The sequence below is a fragment of the Cherax quadricarinatus genome, chromosome 73 (genome assembly GCF_038502225.1).
Source record: "Cherax quadricarinatus isolate ZL_2023a chromosome 73, ASM3850222v1, whole genome shotgun sequence".
In the NCBI taxonomy this organism is placed as follows: Eukaryota; Metazoa; Arthropoda; class Malacostraca; order Decapoda; family Parastacidae; genus Cherax; species Cherax quadricarinatus.
The window spans coordinates 130,297-152,500 of NC_091364.1; the positions used below are offsets into that span (position 1 = coordinate 130,297).

General features: G+C 42.9%; 1 protein-coding gene across 15 annotated transcripts in view; it reads right to left on the reverse strand.

Moving 5' to 3' along the window:
• mmy (UDP-N-acetylglucosamine pyrophosphorylase mmy) overlaps positions 1-22,204 on the reverse strand; it is a 266,724-nt gene that overhangs the window by 130,288 nt on the left and 114,232 nt on the right. Inside the window, exon 4 of one of the 15 annotated variants that reach the window (XM_070100498.1) lies at positions 5,049-5,088. The exons of the other annotated variants lie outside the window; for them this stretch is intronic. The gene's annotated coding sequence lies outside the window, so the exon portion shown is untranslated. The remainder of the gene's footprint in view (positions 1-5,048; positions 5,089-22,204) is intronic. 15 annotated transcript variants of the gene reach the window in all.

The window sequence follows — 22,204 nt, forward strand, 5'->3', positions numbered from 1 at the left end:
CCCCTCCCACTGCTTCTTCACCCTCGCTACATCTCCAGTTATGACAGGGAAACTGTCAGCTTCTGCTCCCAGGAACTACCATATAAAATAGTGCAATTACACATTGCAGATGATCCCACCACGTAACTACTGTCCAGAATAGTGTAGCCACACACTGCAGATGTTCTTTACGTGTAACTACCATACAGAACAGTACAGATACACACTGCAGGTGTTTCCACCACATTACTATAGAGAATATTGAAGTCACGCACTGAAGGTGTTCCCACCACATAACTTCTATACAGAAAAGAGCAGTCACACACTGCTGGTGTTCCCACAGTGAAACATTCATATGGAACAGTGCAGCCACACACCGTAGGGGTTCACAAGGATAGTGTAGCCACACTGCACGTATTCTCTAGGTGTAACTACAGTACACAACAGTGTAGCCACACACTGCAGGTGTTCTCTAGGTGTAACTACCGTACAGAAGAGTGTAGCCACACCCTGAAGGTGTTCTCTAGGTGTAACTACCGTACAGAAGAGTGTAGCCACACCCTGAAGGTGTTCTCTAGGTGTAACTACCGTACAGAAGTGTAGCCACACCCTGAAGGTGTTCTCTAGGTGTAACTACCGTACAGAAGAGTGTAGCCACACACTGCAGGTGGTCCTGATTTTGTTTAATGGCAGTAATACATAGCAACCATACATAAATCTAGAGACCATCTCACTGTCTCTCACTTTCCCTCTCACCTGCCTTCTCTTGCCTCCCGGGTGAAGGTTCCACCAGTCTGGCCACTCTCCTATTTGTAAGACGAGGAGGAGGAGGAGGAGGAGGAGGAGGAGGAGGAGGAGGAGGAGGAGGAGGAGGAGGACGAGGAGGAGGACGAGGACGAGGAGGAGGACGAGGAGGAGGACGAGGAGGAGGAGGACGAGGAGGAGGACGAGGAGGAGGACGAGGAGGAGGACGAGGGGGACGAGGAGGAGGACGAGGAGGAGGAGGACGAGGAGGAGGACGAGGAGGACGAGGAGGAGGAGGAGGACGAGGAGGACGAGGAGGACGAGGAGGAGGAGGAGGACGACGACGACGACGACGACGACGACGACGACGACGACGACGACGACGACGACGACGACTATATTCTGACCATTAATTTTTAGAGAGTTTAAAACCCCGGATAACTCAAGAAAGCCAAACAGTGTGGAATATTTTTATCGTGGTCTTTAAGATGTCTTCCCCAAGATGTCGTCCATGACAGTCGAGTAACACCCAGGTATCTATATGCTGCTGGGTGACAGGTGTAGCAGGTGTTAGAAGACTTGCCCATTCATCTCGCCTCGCCCAGGGTTCCACCCGGCTACTACTGGTTGTGACCCTAAAGAGATACCACTGAACTACGAAGAACCTAACTTCAGTTACACGAATCGTGCCTCAGCTCCTGGTCCCTAGCTTCTGTACAGGTCGTAACAGGTCACTACCTCTTAGCCTCCTGTGGGTGGGTTGGTCGGGTGAGTTGGTGGGCGGGTGGGTTAGTGGACGTGGGGGAAGGGGGCAGGATGGGAAGTGGGTTTCCCAGGATGGGTGAGGAACCTGGCGCCCTCTGTTTGACCTCAGCCCCAACACCAGATTCCCACAACCCATTATCATGGGGCAGCGCTAAACCAGTAGGGGTCATACAGTGCTTGGGAAATGAGAGGCAATCAGGTCCGATCTAAGAAAGGAGAAAGCAGGCTCAATTCCTTGGCTCAAGAACCCTTTACCTGACTCAAGGTACCTACCATGAGGTAACTTCCACCTCAAAACTCACAGGTACCTCGCAACTCTGTGAAAGTCTTCACCTTATAATCAAAAGAACCGGGTTTAAGCCTGGATGGGGTAAGATATTACTTGCAAATTGCAATACACATGTTACCTATGTTCAGTACGCAAGAAATACACACCTAGGTGTTAGCTAACTGTTGTGGGTCGCATCTAGGAGCAGAACTAAAGGAACCCAACTAAAACAGTCTTGGCTTAAACCGAATTGAATACACCAGCAATGTGCTGTTACCCTATTCTATTTAACAGCGAGATAGTGTAAGCAAAGTTAGGTGTGTTTCCCTGTCATACTCCATCACACAGGATAAGTTACACACACACGGGGCAATGAGTGAGGCTGGGCTGGGCGATCACCACCCCACCAACCATTGCACTCAGGAGTCAGTAAGGGTAAGAAAGATTTGTTAGGAAACAGGACAAGTGTTTCCAGACGCAGGTCTTAGTTATATGATGACCCGCAGCTCGAGCTTCTGGTCACTGACCGAAGCCTTCCACTGACTTATTCCTCCACCCCTTTAAAAATTATGGTTATGATTATAACCATTTCATATTATTATTTTCGTTCCAGCAGTTTTGGAGTTACTACCGATTTTAAATCATTATCTCTCAAGATGTCTCTGAACACACACAGGATAAATGGAATGATGAAGAAAACAGAGCCAGACAAACTATACACTAAACACTCTAAATTAAATTTATATATTAACAAATATATAAGTAAAATGAGGAAAGACAAAGTCTTCGTCACTCCCAAGAAAAAAGACAAATTTACTTATGCAAATTCTCAGACATATTAAAACAATTTATTTATTTTACATTACACAAATTTCAGAAGATTTATGTTAAGATGTTTGATTAACGTTTGTGAAACATAATGAATTAGCAAGTTAAAAACTACATACAATGTGAATGCTGTCCATAAGTGAGGATTCTTCAAGTGATGCTGGGAATGTGTTCTTCTACCTGAGAAATTACCAAAGAATTTAAGAGAAACTCAATTTCGTCACAGTTCAGTCCGAGGCTGCGGTAATATAAGACTTTTATATCGTACGTGAGGTTATGCCAACCACCGCTACTGTCACCTTTCCCACACAAAAACATGGGCTGTTAAATGGAAGCAGATTCTATACGAAGTTGTAAGTGTAGGTATAACAAACCCAATGAGGTGAATGTTTGAGAGGACGGGCCAGGAGAAGAGACTCGACCCCCCGTAGCCACAATGAGATAAGTGTTAACGTGTGTTTTTGTGACTGAATTGTCAGAGAAACAGAGCATGATGTGGGTCTAAATCACATGATAACCTCCAGGTGGGAAATGCATTATTCAACCCATACTATGGGGTAGTTACCCCATACCCAGGCTGTGGGCGATAGTCGGTAGATTAGACTTCATGGTTCCACTGACTGGGCCATGACATTGTTAGCTATGTAAGTTACAGTAGTAACGAGGACTACAACAGCTATAATGATTTCAGCCATTATAAATGCAAATATTTAATGCCTGAAAAAATATATTTAAGTTAGAGGTTAAGCATATACACAAATGATACGAAGATGAGAAAACCAATGTTCTTACTCATGTAACAACAATGTAGTCATCACAAATACACAATGACGCACGTTTATATATAAACACACACACACACACACACACACACACACACACACACACACACACACACACACACACACACACACACACACACACAAAAAAAAAAAAAAAAAAAAAGGGGGGGGGGCCTAGGATGGATCCCACACTTAATCAATCACATAAAGTGGAAAAGATACAAAGGTTGTACCTACCTAGGCTTGTACTAGAACAGAGAGGAATGTATTATGAGAAGCTGAAGGAACTGAACCTGGCGACCTTAGAGAGAAGGATAAGGGGAAGACATAATTACTACGAACAAAACCTTTGGAAGAAATTAATTGGACCAGGATCAATGGGACACAGGTGGAAGCTGAAGACACAGATGATCTATAGGGATGTAAAGAAGTATATCTTTAGTTTCAGGGTGGTTAATTTGGATGAGGCAATGGGAACAAGAGCTATGAATCGACTCTTGTAAACAACTAGATTAGTACAGCTTGTTTCGTCACTATTGGAATGGGATGTAAGAGGTATTATACCCTACGACGACTGGAAACGAGTTAGGTAGTGGAGGCAAGCAACACAGTTTCAAGAGCGGGTATGATCAGGCCCTGGAAGCCAGGAATCAGTAAAGATGGAAAATGGTAGTTAAGAGGCAAGGCAACGTACCAGCAACATCAATAATAAAACCCACAATGGTGCACTAATACCATGCGAGCAGCCATTCACTTACTGGTCACAGACAACGGTTCTTAACCTTGTGAGACTGGCATCAAGCACATGTGAAAAAAATTACCAGAGGAAAGTCAATGTTCTCCTTGGCGGGAGGGAAGGAAAGGCGTACCCACTTGTTCTTTTTTTGTGTACTAAAAGGAGAGGCGAGATGTACACAGTGAAAGTGCTCCACAGAGGCTCACTTACCGTGCACATGATGAGAGTAGCAACAACTGAGTAGTGGCGGACGCTAAGCAGCAACAGCACCACTACCAAGAACAGCACCACTACTAAAAGCTGCAACACCACCACCACTGACAGCTGATGAACCAGCACATTCCGCAGCAGCATTGCCACCACTACCACAAGCTGAAGCACCAACAGCTGGCGCATCATTAGCAATAGCAGCACCAGCAGCAACAGCACCAGTACCAGCAACAATACTAACTACAGCAGTAGCACCAGGTACGCAAACAATAAGAAAAAGAGCAGCAGCATCCCCACCAGTAGACACTCTACTCTATACCTTCCACTGTGGCACAAGACCAGTCACTGCTGAACCATTCAACCCAAATTACTCATTACTAAACACAATAACAAACTTCATTCACTGCTCAAGAATTCAAAGCTTGTCACTCACCACTAAGCACAATTCAACACCACTCACTCACCGCTAAACAAAACCTGTCACTTACCACATAAACACAATTCCCCTCTCTCTTTCTCACCATTACTATACTAGTGGCCACTGGCACTACTATAACACATTACACGATTAAGTAATATTCATGAGGAATGAGAAGTAAACAGATTAGATCCAACGGGGAGGATAGTTTCAACTCCTGGAGCAAGTGCTCCTCAGTAACATCAAGGTAGAGAAAGAAAAGAGACCAAACGATACTGGGACTGCGTGATACACAAGGCTCTTAGAGGCCACACTTACCTCGTGTACTCCACACGCTGCCTTCACTACACACACTCACCTGTAAAACACAACAGAATTTTTAAAGTTATTTAAATTATATACAACTCTGTAACATTTATAATAATGGCATTAAACAGATTACCCCCAAAATAAGAAAAATAAGGAATGTTCAGTTCTAAGCAAGTTAGAACTGAATATATGACGATAATGCAAGGAGAGAGAAACAAAGGAAAAGCAGAAATTCGCCGCCTCTCACTCCAGTAAGTTTATATGACAATGTTTATGGTAATACAGAGCACAGCAAATCTTTATTAAGAAAGGGTTTCTCTGAAGAAGAGCTTTATCAACTCTCCTTGAGACAAAACCTGTCTTTTAAAAAGACTTGTTCTGCTCTAAATATATTGGTATTGCCCATACTTGCCACCACTCTGCCTTCCAACTATAACCGGCACTTTAAATGAAGAACTGGCCCACAAATATCTTCCATGTATACAGTATTTATTATCAGGAATATATCTCTACTCTGTGAAAGTGCATTCCAATTCAATTCCAAGTGATCTAAGGCATTCCCAGTAATTTCTATATTTTACTAATGCGATGATGGCAGAAAAGAGCTTCTACACATTTTTCAACTCTGCTACCTCTTCTACTTAGATTTTTTTTATGTAAAGCGCTAAGAACGTGTGGGTCACTTAGCGAAAAGGGGAGGCTTCATCTTCCGTCCGCTGCGGGTGAGACATACACCCAAGTCGTGCAACCAGGGTTCCCTCCCCTCTCCTACATGGAAAGACTGAGTACAAAGCAATATTCGAGGCGTGACTGCTCTTACTCTTCAAAATTCCTGGATCTTTTACTTGTTCCCTAACGTAATGCAAACTGAAGCCTGCCACCGTTACACATTCAGTCTTGATCTGATGAGGGTTTAGGACGGAGCGAAACGTCGTATGAGGTTTCCTATCCAAACTGTGGATGAGTTATGGATCATAGTATTTTCTTTTGCCAAATTTGATGACCTCCCATTCACTTGCTCTCTCCAGGCTGGAATACTGCTGTATACCGACGGCCGCCTTCAAAGCAGGTGAAAGTGCTGAGCTAGAACACGTACATCTTTGACAGACAGTGCAAAAGTACCTCCAGTGAAAAATCAGGAGCGCTGCGAGTACACCAAGAGAGGCCTCGATGAGTGTCAGGGGTCCCCGACTTTTTAACGCCCTCTTTTCGCTCATAAGGGGAAAAGGGAGAACTTGACAAGTTCCTCAGACCAAGCTGTGATTCCTACGTAGCGCTGAGTGCGGCCAGCAGTAACAGCCAGTTTGATTCACCAGGAGGCCTTGTCTGGGACCGGGCCGCGGGGCCGTTGACTACTAAAAACATCCTTCAGGTATGAATATAGACTAGCCACTCTATTTTTACACCGAGCTGAATTGCTCTCAAACAAATGAGCAAAATTAAATCGTAGTTTGTGTATACTTAGAGAAGTCATACCTACCAGAACACCTAACAGGGCAAGTATCTATCGACAAGTGCCTTTTATAAAAGAATAATTAACACACAGAGAAGAAGGACTAAGACGCGACTACATGAGTTGCGAATCGACCGCCGCAACCACATGTAGGTGAGTACACACACACACACACACACACACACACACACACACACACACACACACACACACACACATGAACCACAGGGATGTTAGGAAGTATTTCGTCAGTCACAGAGTTGTCAGGAAGTGGAATAACCTGGGTAGTGAAGTAGTGGAGGAAGGATCTATACATAGCTCTAAGAAGAGGTATGATAAAGCTCACAAAGCGGGAAGAGTGACCGGGTAGAGGCTAGTTGAAGAGGCGGAGCCAGGAGCTGTGAATCGGCCCCCACAACCACAACTAGGTGAGTATACACACACACACACACACACACACACACACACACACACACACACACACACACACACACACACACACACACACACACACACACACACACACAGTCATCATGCAATTTATCAAGACTAGATCCTCGACCTACATGCCATAATATTCATTAACGCACCAAGTCAGATTATACCTGTCAAAAACTTATCAGATTCTGTTCTCATGATGCCTGTGACTTTAAGAGTAATAAATTGTTTCAAAGTGTTGACTTAGATTATTATTATAATCAAAAAGAAGCGCTAAGCTACAAGGGTTATACAGCGTGTTGACTAAGAGCTGAGCATTGTGATGACGTGACAAGGTGACTGTCTAGTACTTGTGGTTACTGTCCTCTCAGGTCGACTGCTGTTGCCAATCAAGGAATCAACATGTTGCAGTGCTACAAAACTTACAAACATTCTACCACCAGACAGAAGAAATACTTCCAGGACAAAAGTAGAAATAGAAAAGTTAACTGTACCAGAACCTGCCAGGTCATGATGGCTAGGCAGGCCACGGTCGAGAAATAGCCTAGGTGATGAGGTAGTTAACGGTGAACTCTGGCTACAAATCTAAGTAGAATTCTAGTAATGGATCACCTGCATGTCACTAGTATGCAGAGGTAGGTTCAATACACTGTTTTAGGAGTAGCCCAGGAGGCCAAAGTCACCTACGATGGTCGACTGAAACTTACGAGGCGGGTCCAGTTGTAATTCAACTGGTGACGGAGGAGCTTGGTAAGTAAACGCTCGCCTCTTCCAAGATAATTACACTGCTTCAAGGCAGCAACAAGGGTTGTACCTCGACAATTTATTATCGGTTATGATCGCTCTTGTGAGCTTTAGAATGTTCTGTTTAGTGGTAGATGTGTTGTAGTACTGGCATTGTAACTTAGTGTTTACTTATCTGTGGGGAATGCTACGTACACAATGCTGTATAACAAAAGTTATTCGTTAAATTAATAACAAATTAGAATGAAGAAAAATAAAACATCACAATGAAGATGGTGAGAGGAAGGGACTAGAAACGATAGTTACGGGGGAAGACGACAGTGAATATCCTGGAAATATAAACTAAAGAAAGTGTTGGGCACCTCGTCCCAGCTTGGAGGAAAGTATCGCCCAAGCACAGTTCATGGCATCACCCAGTACGTAAAGGTAACACAACTACAATTTTTTTTTCATTTAGCAAAATTGGAAACATCAGCAATGTGCTTCTACCTTTTATATATATGATAATTACATAGTGGAACAAAAGCTAACTGTTTCCCATTCATATTCCATTACACAAATTGGTTTTATAGTTCTCAAATCTTCCAGCTTGAGCTGGAAGGCTTTATTTGAGAATGAGGATATGGTACAGGATGGGTAGGAGGGAAAGGGATGCGGAGAGTGGAATAGGAGGGGAAATGGGGCTAGGAGACGGTGTTGTGGTCCAGATCACTTGCCAAACTTGTAGCCTTCACTGATGGCTGGCGACCCCAACGCCAGTGACGTCAAACCTTTTCTCTCAGCACCTCACCAACACATGACAAGAAGAAGAAGAAGAAGAAGAAGAAGAAGAAGAAGATCATCATCATCATCATCATCATCATGACGAGACGACGACGATTTCGGATTAACCTCAGAAGGTGAATCCAGAATAACTAGTGGACTTTCCTGGGATTAACCCCAGATAGTTAATCCAGGATAACTAGTGGACTTTCTTGGATTATTAACCTCAGAGGGTTAAACCAAGATAAGCCAAAAAAGGCAAGTAGTGTTCTACGTAAAGTCTGAAGGTCTATACAGATTTTTAACAAAACTGGATACATAACCAAAGTGCTATCCTATTCTATATGTGTATATATTGGGAACAAATGCTAGCTACGTTTCCCCGTCGTACTCCATCACCCAGGATGGCGTTCATACAAGGTGTTGAAATGTGTCAGTCTGAGCTGGGAGACTTGAGTGGAGCAATAAGGATATCGTCAACCATGCTACAATATCATTCCTGCAGTAATTCACAAATGACCCATACTCTGAAGAGAGCGTTACTCTAAATTATTCCATTAAGAACAAAAAGGCACAATATCGTGACTGGAACAATATACAAATAACCCGCACATGGGAGAGAGAGAGAGACTTATGACGATGTTTCGGCCCGACTTGAACCATTAACTTGAGGGCCTGGGGAGGTTATGCATTGCCTGGGGAGCTTATACAGGGCCTGGGGAGATTATCACGAGCCTGGGGAGGTTATTATGGGCCTGGAGAGGTTATTATGGGCCTGGGGAGGTTATTAGGGGCCTGGGGAGGTTATTAGGGGCCTGGGGAGGTTATGGGCCTGGGGAGGTTATGGGCCTGGGGAGGTTATTAGGGGCCTGAGGAGGTTACTAGGGGCCTGGAGAGGTTATTAGGGGCCTGGGAAGGTTATTAGGGGCCTGGGGAGGTTATTAGGGGCCTGGGGAGGTTATTAAGGGCCTGGGGAGGGATACATAATTCTCAAGTATTTAAATATATTAACATCATGTATACTCCTTTCTTGGAAGTTAACTTCAAATATTCTAAGTCCTATACTTTTATTTATTCTCATCACCTTGCTTTACTCTGATAATTTAGTCTGTCCAGGATCAGTCACCGGTTAATCAGGCAGACTGCTATTTCCTGGTCAATAACACCAAAGGCAAATAAGTATGTAAATAAACACAGTAAAATGTTGACCTTGTATTGGAGAAACGAACCGTTGCCTACTGAGTTTTTGCCTTGGACCTATCCCGTTTTATTTACAGAGAGAGGTTCCGGGACTCACTAAACACATCTCAAGTTACAAACAAAATAGGTAACCTAGTAACCAACTTAAGTTTTAGAGAAGCAAAGTACTTGTAATATACGTAGGAAACATGGTCATGTGCTATTTTCTATACAAAACTCAACAGGAAGTAGAAAAAATCAGGCACAGAACTCATTTATTAGTGATATCCTGGATTCCCTTGTAATTTCAGTTTATAACTGAATCTTAAAGATAATAACAGCTGAAATGTTCGTCAATGATTTTTCCTCTATCACGAATTATTGCTAAACATCAGCAGAACGTCCACACTGAGAATTATGTCAACAATAAGACGCGGTCCTTGTGCTATATTGGTTCTCAGGTCCAGACTCTCGACCTATTAACTCACACACACACGATCCCTGTAACCACAAATAGGTGAGTACACACACACACACACACACACACACACACACACACACACACACACACACACACACACACACACACACACACACACACACACACACACCAAGCAGGTTGTAATAAAGTTGGTAGAATTACCGACAATATGTAAAGTAAAAGGACACAAGTGCAACTAATGTGACATTTTTATTGTGGCAACGTTTCGCTTTCCAGGAGCTTTATCAAGCCGTTACCAGCGGCTTGATAAAGCTCCTGGAAAGCGAAACGTTGCCACAATAAAAATGTCACATTAGTTACACTTGTGCCCTTTTACTTTACACCAAGCAGGGCCGAGGAATGAAGGGGGAGAGCAGCTGGGAGCAGGGATGGTGGTGGGAGAGGTGGTTAGGTCATGCAGAGGCACGGCCCTGTCACCAAGAGCTACAGGAAAAAATAAGGGAGAAAATGGCCATGTACAAACAGGAACCAGAGACACAGATGGAAAGGCAATAGGAGGAGAAGAGGGAGAAGTCAATGTTTATTCATGGGCTCCAAGAGAGCGAGGGAAGGACACACAATGAAAGACGGCAGGCATAAAGACAGGAGATTGAGAACATCATCAAAGAAATAAGTGAAGAAGACATGTCTGAGATTGTAAATTTTCAGAGAATAGGAGGTACTTGAAGGAGAGAAAACGGCCGATCAAGATGATTTTCAGAACAGAAACAGTGCGAAACAGGATCCTGCAAGAGAAACCACGGTTCAAGGAATCGTCAGCATACAAGAGGGTGTTCCTAGACCGAGACAGAACAAAAACAGAATGACAGCAGCCGAGGGAAAGGACACAAAAGCAAAAGGGGCTAGGAAGAGAGACAAGGACAGAATCAGCAGAGGACAACCAGAGCAGGGCAGAGCAACAAGAGCAAGCACACACAGAACCATCCCCAGAACCCCACAACCAAACACACTATCCCAACACAGACCACAACCCACACTTACAGCCCCCACTCCACACTATGCTGCAGAACCCTGCAGCACACTGCCAGGCCACAACCCCCCCCCCCAGACCCCCGAAACACAGTGCTGGAGAGGAAACTGAAAATATGGAATAACGAATAAGTGAGAGGAGTGGCACGAAAGAGTCAAACAGGCATCAACGGACATCATAGCCCTCACATAAACCAAGCTCACAGGGATGATAACAGATGCCATCTTTCCAACGGGATATCAGATCCTGAGGAAAGACAGAGGGGGTGGAGGAGCGGCACTGCTGATCAAAAGCCAAAGGGATTTTGATGAGCTGGAGAGAGGAGACAGAGGAGAAGCAAGAGATTACATAATAGGAATACTTCAGTCTGGAGGTCCTAAGGTGGTAATTGCAGTGATGTATAACCCACCACAGAACAGCAGAAGGGCAGGGAAAGAGTATGATGAGAGTAATAGAGCGATGGTTGACACACTGGCCGAGGTGGCCAGAAGGTCTCATGCGAACAGAGCAAGGTGGATAGAGACAGAATGTTCCAGATATGGGACACAGCAACAAGGAGCCACAGATGGAAGTTGAAAATTCAGATGAACCACAGGGATGTTAGGAAGTATTTCTTCAGTCACAGAATTGTCAGGAAGTGGAATAGTCTGGGTAGTGATGTAGTGGAGGCAGGATCCATACATAGTTTTAAGAAGAGGTATGATTAAGTTCATGGAGCGGGAAGAGTGACCGAGTAGCGGCCAGTGAAGAGGCGGGGCCAGGAGCTGTGAATCGACCCCTGCAACAACAACTAGGTGAGTACACACACACACACACACACACACACACACCTGCAACCACAATTAGGCGAGTACACACACACAGGCCAAGTGTCTACTGATAAGAGCCTTCAAGAACCTTTGACAGATAATTAAGACACTAACTCTCCTTCCTCTCTCTCTCTCTCTCTCTCTCTCTCTCTCTCTCTCTCTCTCTCTCTCTCTCTCTCTGACAACACTTCACTTTACCTACTCTCTAACAAAATGGACGCAAACTCTCGAGACGGTTAAGATGAAGATAATACACAGGTAGAGAAAGGAAGATATAGTCGTTGCAATTATACTCATGTGGCTTACCAAAATACTCTCTCCCCCCCGAGTGAACATTAGTCTTATCTTATACATATACTGTAATATGTTTTAGCACTTAATGCAATTCATATTATTATTAATTATTAGACTTAATATTAATCAAATGTGTATGTGTGAGAGAGAGAAAAAGAGAGAGACGCTACATACCACGATTACTGTGGACATATACGGAGACCTCGTTGCAATAATTTTGTCGCAGTTACCGAGCAAAGACTCGCACAAAAATTTCCCCAAGGTCCCTGCAGACACCTTTGATATACCTTTGATGAGTCTGGCCATGGTCTAGACTCGTCTGATGTTTGCCTGGTCAACCTGATGGCTCGCTGCCCCACACGAGTCGCTACTTCATCGGAAATGCCAAAGCCAATAGTTGGAGAATCAGCATAAGCCATATGGATGTCAGGAAGTATTTTTTTGTTTCAGAGTGGTTAATAAACGTAATGAGCTACACGAGATAGAGAAGGCTCAATCCCTTCGCAGTTTCAAGAATAGGAACGACACAGCCGGTGAGGCCATCGTCCAGATGTGGGCCACGGCAACCTAGAAGGCCGGGCAAGATGTCAGGACCCCCTTCCCCCACAAACACCAAACCAAACACCAGCGAGTACACACATACACACACACACACACACACACATGCACACACACACACACACACACACACATGCACACACATGCACACACACACACACGCCCACACGCACGCACACGCACGCACACGCACGCACACACACACACACACACACACACACACACACACACACACACACACACACACACAGGAGCTGAGTCTCGACCCCTGCAACCACAATTAGGTGAGTACACACACACACACACACACACACACACACACACACACACACACACACACACACACACACACACACACACACACACACACACATACATACACACACACAGGGTCAGGGGAGACATGATAACGACATATAAAATACTGCGCGGAATAGACGAGGTGGACAAAGACGGGATGTTCCAGAGATGGGACACAGACACAAGAGGTCACAATTGGAAGTTGAAGACTCAGATGAATCAAAGGGATGTTAGGAAGTATTTCTTCAGTCATAGAGTAGTCAGGCCATGGAATAGCCTAGAAAGTGATGTGGTGGAGGCAGGAACCATACATAGTTTTAAGGCGAGGTATGATAGAGCTCATGGGGCAGGGAGAGAGAGGACCTAGTAGCAATCAGCGAAGAGGCGGGGCCAGGAGCTGTGAATCGACCCCTGCAACCACAAATAGGTGAGTACATACACACACACACACACACACACACACACACACACACAGTCAAAGACCAGGTGATCAGGCTGAGGAAAGAAGGTGGGGAACTCACAAGAAACGATCAAGAGGTATGCGAGGAACTCAACACGAGATTTAAGGAAGTATTTACAGTAGAGATAGGAAGGACTCTGGGAAGACAGCACAGAGGGGAATATCAACAAGGAATATACCAACAAGTGCTGGATGACATACACACAACTGAGGAGAAGGTGCAGAAGTTGCTAAGTGACCGTGATACCTCAAAGGCGATGGGACCGGACATCTCCCCGTGGATCCTTAGAGAAGGAGCAGAGATGCTGTGTGTACCACTAACCACAATCTTCAACACATCCCTTGAAACTGGGCAACTATCTGAGGTTTGGAAGACGGCAAATGTAGTCTCCATTTTTAAGAAAGGAGACAGAAACGAGGCACTAAACTATATACCAGTGTAAATAGTGTTAGGCTTGCCGACACTAACAATGCTCTTTTCTGTCATGTCAGAGATCATAGCCATCCTATTGACTGGTCTTCTGCTAAAACTGTCTTCCCTACTTCCAACTCGAACAGTCGCCGTCTAGTTGAATCCTCTCTAATACACAACTTTCTTGTATGAATCTTAGCTCTGGCTTCGTCTCTGTAGATGCCTTCCTCTCCCACCATTGTAAAATGCTCCAAACTTCAGAACACCCGTGACTTAACCTGGCTCCTCATTTTTTTCTTTTTCTTTTTCTTCTTCTCCCTCTTCCCCTTTCCTCTTTCCTTTTTCTCCTCTGGGTTGTCTTTCTCTCTTCTGTCTCGTGTTTCTGTTCCTTCTTTATTTATTTCACCACTTCCCCTTTCACCCACCTCTGTGCGCTTGCTCTCCCTCTGTGGGCACCTAGCTCCCTTGCAGTGCTCCCCTTCCATTGTATTTGACTGGCTCGTCCTCCTTATTCCCCACTACTACCACTACTACTACCTCTTCTACTACTACTACTACTACTACTACTACCACCACCACCACCTCTTCCTGCCTATACATAGCCGTCCTGCTCCACTTCTGGTTAGTGTGACTTTGTAAATGGTCCAAGTCGGACCGAAACGTCGTCGTAAGCTTCTCTCTTTTATGTGCGGGTTATTTGTGTATCGTTCCAGTCACGGTATTGTGCCTTTTTTTGTTATTTATATACCAGTGTTACTGACGTGTATCGTATACAAAGTCATGGAGAAGATTATCAGGAGAGTGATGGAGCACCTTTAATGGGACAAGATTATAAACTACACTGGAAGACAGGAGGGTTTGGGGAGATATGATAACGACATGCAAAATACTGCGTGGAACAGATAAGGTGGACAGAGACAGGAAGTTCTAGAGAGGGGACACAGAAACAAGGGGTCACAAATGGAAGTTGAAGACTCAGACGAGTCAAAGAGATGTCAGGAAGTATTTCTTCAGTCATAGAGTTGTCAGGAAGTGGAATAGCCTAGCAAATGATGTAGTGGAGGCAGGAACCATACATAGCTTTAGGACGAGATATGATAAAGCTCAGGGAGTAGAGAGAGAGAGAGAAAAAGGACCTAGTAGCGATCAGTGAAGAGGCGGGGCCAAGAGCTGAGTATCGACCCCTGCAACCACAATTAGTTGAGTACACACACACACACACACACACACACACACACACACACACACACACACACACACACACACACACACACACACACACACACATACACACACCTGCGTCAGCTGCACCTGTTTACACATCATCCAACACGACATTAATCCAATAATGCTGCCGTCATACAAGTTTCACACAACAATCCACAGTGATGCAACTCAGTCTTCCTCAACTCATTACGTTTCAATATGTTATATATTAATTATATCATATCATATTATATAATGTTATATCATATTATATAATGTTACATTATATTGTATTAATTATATCATATTATATTATGCTATATTACATTATATATATATATATATATATATATATATATATATATATATATATATATATATATATATATATATATATATATATATATATATATATATATATATATATTGTTATATATCATATATACCATGTTATGTTATATTATATTATTATATTACATTATATTTAATTGATTGGCAGGATAATGTTTTCACTGAGCACAAGAACGGTCGAGGTTCGATACTCCGTCCATTAATCGTCAGACAGGCTACCAACATACCATCGCCTAGCTTTTACAACAAGATAATTATAAACTTAATATCCGTGTTAGCATTTGAAGAATTGCGGAATCTAAATAACGATTAGCGTGTACGTAACGCTTGACGTCACTGAGCATTTATCTGGCCGTTATCACCAGTCTGGTGTCAGCACAAAGATTACATCCAGTGATGGATATCTTAAGCCTTTGACAAATAAAATGCAGTATGGATAATATAAGCTCTTACTCAAAGGACAGGTGTTATGCGCTGGCAATGCCGGTAACCTACGGGATGATAAATTAGATAAACGTGCAACACTTGGGTATCTTTATGGAAACGTTTCGCCACACGGTAGCTTCATCAGTCCAATACAAACAAACGTGTGGTCAACGTTTCCACAGTATGTGTCTAATTTATCAACTTGTCGGTTCTCTAAACCTACTAGATCCCTAAGATTATTAATAGATGAAATAGACTTTTGTAACATATTTAATGTTGTGTTGGTGTGATTAGCAACAGTAATTATATTTTAGTAATATATTAGTGCAAGAAGTACTTAGTCACGGAGGAAAGTGTGGGAATATTTAGCTGCTCAGTCACGCCAATACAGTATTAAATGCAAAACAATCAAAAACAGGAAATCTTGACACTGCAGCACAAGCCACATGGGGATGAAAACCTTTAGCTCAAGATCTTTCGTACTCTGGTGCGTCGTCAGGAGCCATGCAATGTTGCAAGACAGCAAGAGGTAGGAGGGAAAATTCTCTGAGATAAGGCAGAACGTGTCAGTGGCAGTAGAGTATCAAATGTCACAAAAACCTGTTTCAGGGATCCAGCAGACTGTTGGTAATGGTAGCTCATAACACCTGTCCTTTGGGTAAGAGCTCAGCTTATCCACAAGTGACTGGCACTTGTAACTGCATTTTAATAATTTGTCTTTATTTAATATTAGTAGCATGGTAAATATATTTTATTATGTAAACTGTCAGTTGGTTATCATACCCATTCAATAATAAGTGTTGTAAAAACTGTTCTAACTAATAATCTTAGGAAGCCAGCAGTCTAGTTAGCCGGCATAACTGACGATACTTGCGTAACAGCAAGTGAAAACCCCACAGTATCTCTCGACACAATATAGTATATAAAAAGAAATATCTCAGCAGGATTCGAACCCACTTTGGACTCTGTCTACTAATGTGGTTTATTTCCCAGCGTGACGTCTTATATCACTCGGCTACAGATGCCTCATGGCGTTACGTAGCCTGCTTGACAGTAAGCCATGTTTCTTCCTAACGCCGGACACACCAGTGAACCTCAAAGTATAGTTTACAGCTATTTCATTTTCTTATTGTAGCTGAGTGGTTTAAGGCATCACGTTGGGAGTTAAGCCACACTCGTGGACAGCCTCCAACATGGGTTCCAATACTACTGGCTGCGATACTGCGATACTCTCGCTTCTTTTTGCGAGGTGTATTGAGTACAAACCACGGTAGTGGTTAACGTACAATGACCCCACCAGTGAATATATTCATTCACAGCGGGAAATCTTATCAGAGGGAGGGAAGGAACGTAAAAGTGAGGTAGGGAAGGAGAGTGGAAGTAGAGAGAATTTACACTACTACTGCGTTTAAAACGAATGTAATAAGAAAAAATCTAACTCATAGCCGACGTGTGGAGTAACTGTGGTTCAGTTTTGACCTTTGATGCTATATCATTTTCAAACTGTCTTTCAGCTTCCCTTCTCCTACTGGCTTCCTGATAATCTATGGGTTGATTTGATTTATATAATCTCTATGGTCTCTTGCACGTCACTCTTTCATAATGTCAAAATTTGGAATATTACTTATAATTCGTAGTGTTCCCAAAGAGAATTGGTTACTGTAAGAGATTTCCAAGATGTGGACGAAACGTCGTCTAAAGTTTACTCTTCGAAATGTGACTTACTTGTAAACCAGGATATGCAGTTACTGGGAAGAGACCGGGAATGGAGAATAAGTTAAGGTTAAGGGGGACGAGGAAGAGGAAAAGGAGGAGGAGGAGGAAAAGGAGGAGGAGGAGGAGGAACAGTTAGAGCAAGATAAAGAATGCCCTCTTCCCAGGCCCACGAGGTCGAAGACAAGGTGCCCAAGTAATTTCCGGATATGTTGAGTGTTTGGACACAAGCGTCGTGGTAACTTTTTTGTCTGTGTCCAGACAAGGCCCCGGATGTCTGCTACAATACTGCTACTGTTGCTGTTGCTGCTGCTGTTACTGTCGCTGACGTTACTGTTGCTGCTGCTGATGTTACTGTTGCTGCTGCTGTTGTGGTTATTGTTGCTGCTGGTGCTGTTACTGCTGCTGTTGCTGCTGCTGTTACTGTTGCTGCTGCTGTTACTATTGCTGCTGCTGTTGCTGTTACTGCTGCTGTTGTTACTGTTGTTGCTGCTGTTGTTACACTTACTGCTGCTGCTATTGTTACTGTTGCTGCTATTACTGCTGCTGTTGCTGCTGCTGTTACTGTTGCTGCTGTTGTTGTTGCTGCTGTTACTGTTGCTACTGATGTTGCTACTGTTGTTACTGATGCTCTGTTGTTACTGGTGCTGTTACTGCTGCTACTGTTGCTGCTGTTGTTGGTACTATTGACGTCGCTACTGTTAATTTCGTCGTTAATGTGTTACTGGAGATGCCTAAACTACTGATGTTAATAAGGTTGTTTCTCGTACTGTTCCTGTTTTCGTCGTTGTTGTCAATGCTGCTGTTGCTTTGTTGCACTTCTGCTGTAGCTTCTTTTATTTTTTACTTTTTGTTGTTACTGCTAATGTTACTGTTGTGACCTACAAAGGGCATTACCCCCTTTTGCTTCAAAACCAAAGCTCTCCAAATATAACAGAATTCTTACCGTGGAAATTAATTCCTTCGCGTGGAACTAAATTCCTTCGCGTGGAATTGAATTCCTTCACATGGAATTGAATTCCTTCACATGGAATTGAATTCCTTCGCATGGAATTGAATTCCTTCGCATGGAATTGAATTCCTTCGCATGGAATTGAATTCTTTCGCGTGGAATTAATTAAAAACTGAATTTATAACTGTAAACACCATTTGCGAGAGCAATATTTCAAGAGCTTCCCTCCCCCTACCTCCACATTCTCAACCTTTTCCAAAAGTAAATTCAGAAGGGTTAAGTTTGACTGGAAGACAGTTACCTCACTGAGGTTTCTTCTTGGCTGACGACATCGTTGATCAAGGTGAGAGAGTAAGGGAGACATGGAGGGAGAGGGGCGACTCCTTTGTAGGAGGTTTGGTGGGCTACCTTGACATTCTGAGACACCACACTCGCTGGTCCACACCAGGAGGGGGAACTGGATAAGGACATTATACCCCTGCCTCCAGCCTCCGTCACTCACATTCAGACTTACTCTCGCACTCACTGATCTCTCTCTCTCTCTCTGCCGTCTTCATTTAACACGCTACAGATCAGGAAAATCCACAAGACCTCAGCATACACAGAATACTCTATTCTCATCTAAGCTCTCCCAGACTACATCCGAGATCCCATTCAATACAGAGATCAAAGAAACTGTAATATCAACATCTGAACATTAAGCAGCTCCTCTGTATACGTGACTATCACAAGTTATCAATATTTTTGCAACAGTTCTAAGAAGACTGCTAAACACACGAACTCACAATATTTAAGACTGCTAAACACGCAAACTCACAATATTTACACAGTGCAGGACAACATGGGTACAGTGCAGGACGCTGTGTTTTCCCCCTTCTTGATGTACTGCATGGATATGGAGGCCCTAAAAGACAAGCAAAATGCTGGCAGAATGTACACAGACAAAATGGATCTTTAACTTTCCAGCAAATCGTACCCGAAGATTAATAACAAAGTCAGAAGCTTCCGCAGTGACAGCCCTGTTCCTTGAGACACAGTAATCGCCCTAATATTCTTCCTCATATCTTGCAAATTAAGATACAAATAAGAGTACTGTAAAGTCCTTTGAAAACTCTTTTGAGTAGCATCCGTCAAGGACACAGCAAACCTTCAACCGATGTAGGCCAAGTCTTTCAGTGAGTCATAATAACAATTTAGTGTTCAAGAAGGAAAAATTTCAGTGATTCTGCTATGGAAAAATTAAAAAATAAAATCTGCAACAGTGTACAAAACGCAGTCAGTAAAGCGGAAGATGAATGTAAGGAGCTTGGGGGTACGTTGGAAGGTCTTACTTCAATGAATACAAAAATGCTAACATAACAAGATAAATCATACACTGGACAATAAGAACCATCGTAAAAAGATATGCCATACAAATGATGATACTCTTTAAAACACTTGTACTCTCTTGGTTTAAATATTACTGTACACTAACAGCCCCATTTAAGTCAGGTAAAATTGTAAATTTTGAGAACGCACAGAGAACGTTCATTAGTGGCCTTCAAACCACTAAAATTTTGGGAGAAATCTAAAATCCCTGAAACTGTATTTCCTGAGTATGCGAGAAAAATACATTACAAATTACACTTGGAAAATACTGAAGGGTCTGGTCCCAAACTTGCATGTATAATAACGTTGTATATACATGGTATACAATACCGACAAGATGAAGAGTTTAACACTTGTGCAACATCTGGGTATCATTACTGTAGACGTTTCGCTATCCAGTGGCTCTATCAATACAAATTAAAGGGCATAATTGGAAGACGGTGAACTATATATTGTCTTCCAATTACGTCCTTGAATTTGTACTGATAAAGCCACTGGATGGCAAAACGTCTACAATAATGATATTCAGATGTTATACAAGTTTTTAATTCTACATATATAATAACGTTGCCCTTAAGAGTGTGAAGGAAGCTATGAGATCTTCAGCAGTAGTAATAAAATAAAGATGATGTAATCAGTCCATCAGCCTTGGAGAAAAAGTATTTGAGGTGGTCAGTCCCTCAGCCTGGAGAACAGCTCAGCTCCATGAAGCTGAACTCCTCATCAATAAAGATACCCAACTGCTGTATACGTGTGTTAATTCTCAACCTGGGAGATAACTCAGTATTCTGTGCAATAAAACACACATATAGGAATACCCAAGGTACAGCTAAAAAAAAGTATAAACTATCAGCACGAGCAAACACAACACAAATACAATAGAACCAAGTTAAAATAACCCCATCAGTCAAAAAATTCAACGTCAATATTAAAAGATTTTCCTGAAAGTTACGAGAGTGGGAAGTGAAGTAAACTGGGTGAAATACGTTCCGTGAAATCCAGGGGTGCAGTAAGTTTACAAAGTTATATGCCTCAGTAAGTATAAAAGGTGCTAGGCTCCTCAACACTGTGCCGGCAGATAAAACAGGAACTACTCACACAACCTTAGTTGTTTCCGATAAAGAACTTGATAAATTAGCGAGGAACAAAAAAGCACAATACCGTTAATGTAAACTGTTCTTTATAAGCCAAGTTGGAGTTACTACGTTGGACTGCATGCCGCTAGTACGAACAGCTTGACTGATCAGATCATTAAACAAGAGACCTTGTGTGAAATCTTACAGGAAGGTACTACCAGCCTGTAATGTGAATGTCAAACAGCAGCTTGTTAAACGTTTCACAATCTGGCAGGACTGCTGGTATTTTGTCTCGTAAAGAAATAATATAACGAATGAATCTTGCGTATTCTCACTCTATACCTAGCTTCAATTTGCTGTTTCTTAATATTTCTTATTTCGTTAGGTTTTTCAAGTACAGCCTGGTGTGAGACCGTGCCGCGGGGCGATGATCAACGGAATTAAGATACAACAGCATCACAAAGCTCTTGGAGAGCGAAACGTTGCCACAATAAAATGTCACATTAGTTGCATCTGTGTCCATTTACCTAATACAGCAATGACGTCATTCTTAATTCCCTTGTAATACAAGTGTAGCATTGGTGAGGAAACACAGACACCAGTGGTAAGACAGACACATGTACAATACTTACACCTGTGTCTTACTCATCTACTGGTCGGTATTGTATACCATTAATACAGTGACACGAAGCAGTCAACGTTATTGTTCCAAGTTTGACAGCAGTGTGCAACACTAAAATATTAAGTGTAAATTGTGGTAACTGGTATGAGTTATCTGGTATTATGTGAGTGTTGCTACATAACATTCAGCTGAAGGGAAGCTTAATCACAAGAACTGAAACTATTTTCCTCTTGGATCAAACCTAATTACCTGTCATTCCACGAGGAAAATAAACATCACAAACACAGATACACACTCTTCGAGCAGGGAGTAAATCTAGTAGCGATCACCGAAGTGGCAGGTCCAGGAGCTAAGACTCGACCCTTGCAATCACAATCAGGTGAGTACAAATAGGTGAGTACATACACAGCAACTGTCAAGCACCATTCAGGTCACTGTCGTAAGCAGTGAACAAACGGGATTTTAATGTCCTCATTTGAGTCTTGGCGACCTATCGCAGGAGAACAACCAAGTTTATCAAACCAGCTAAGCAACCCCAGCACCTCAGCCACAACGGGAATGTGGCGGCTA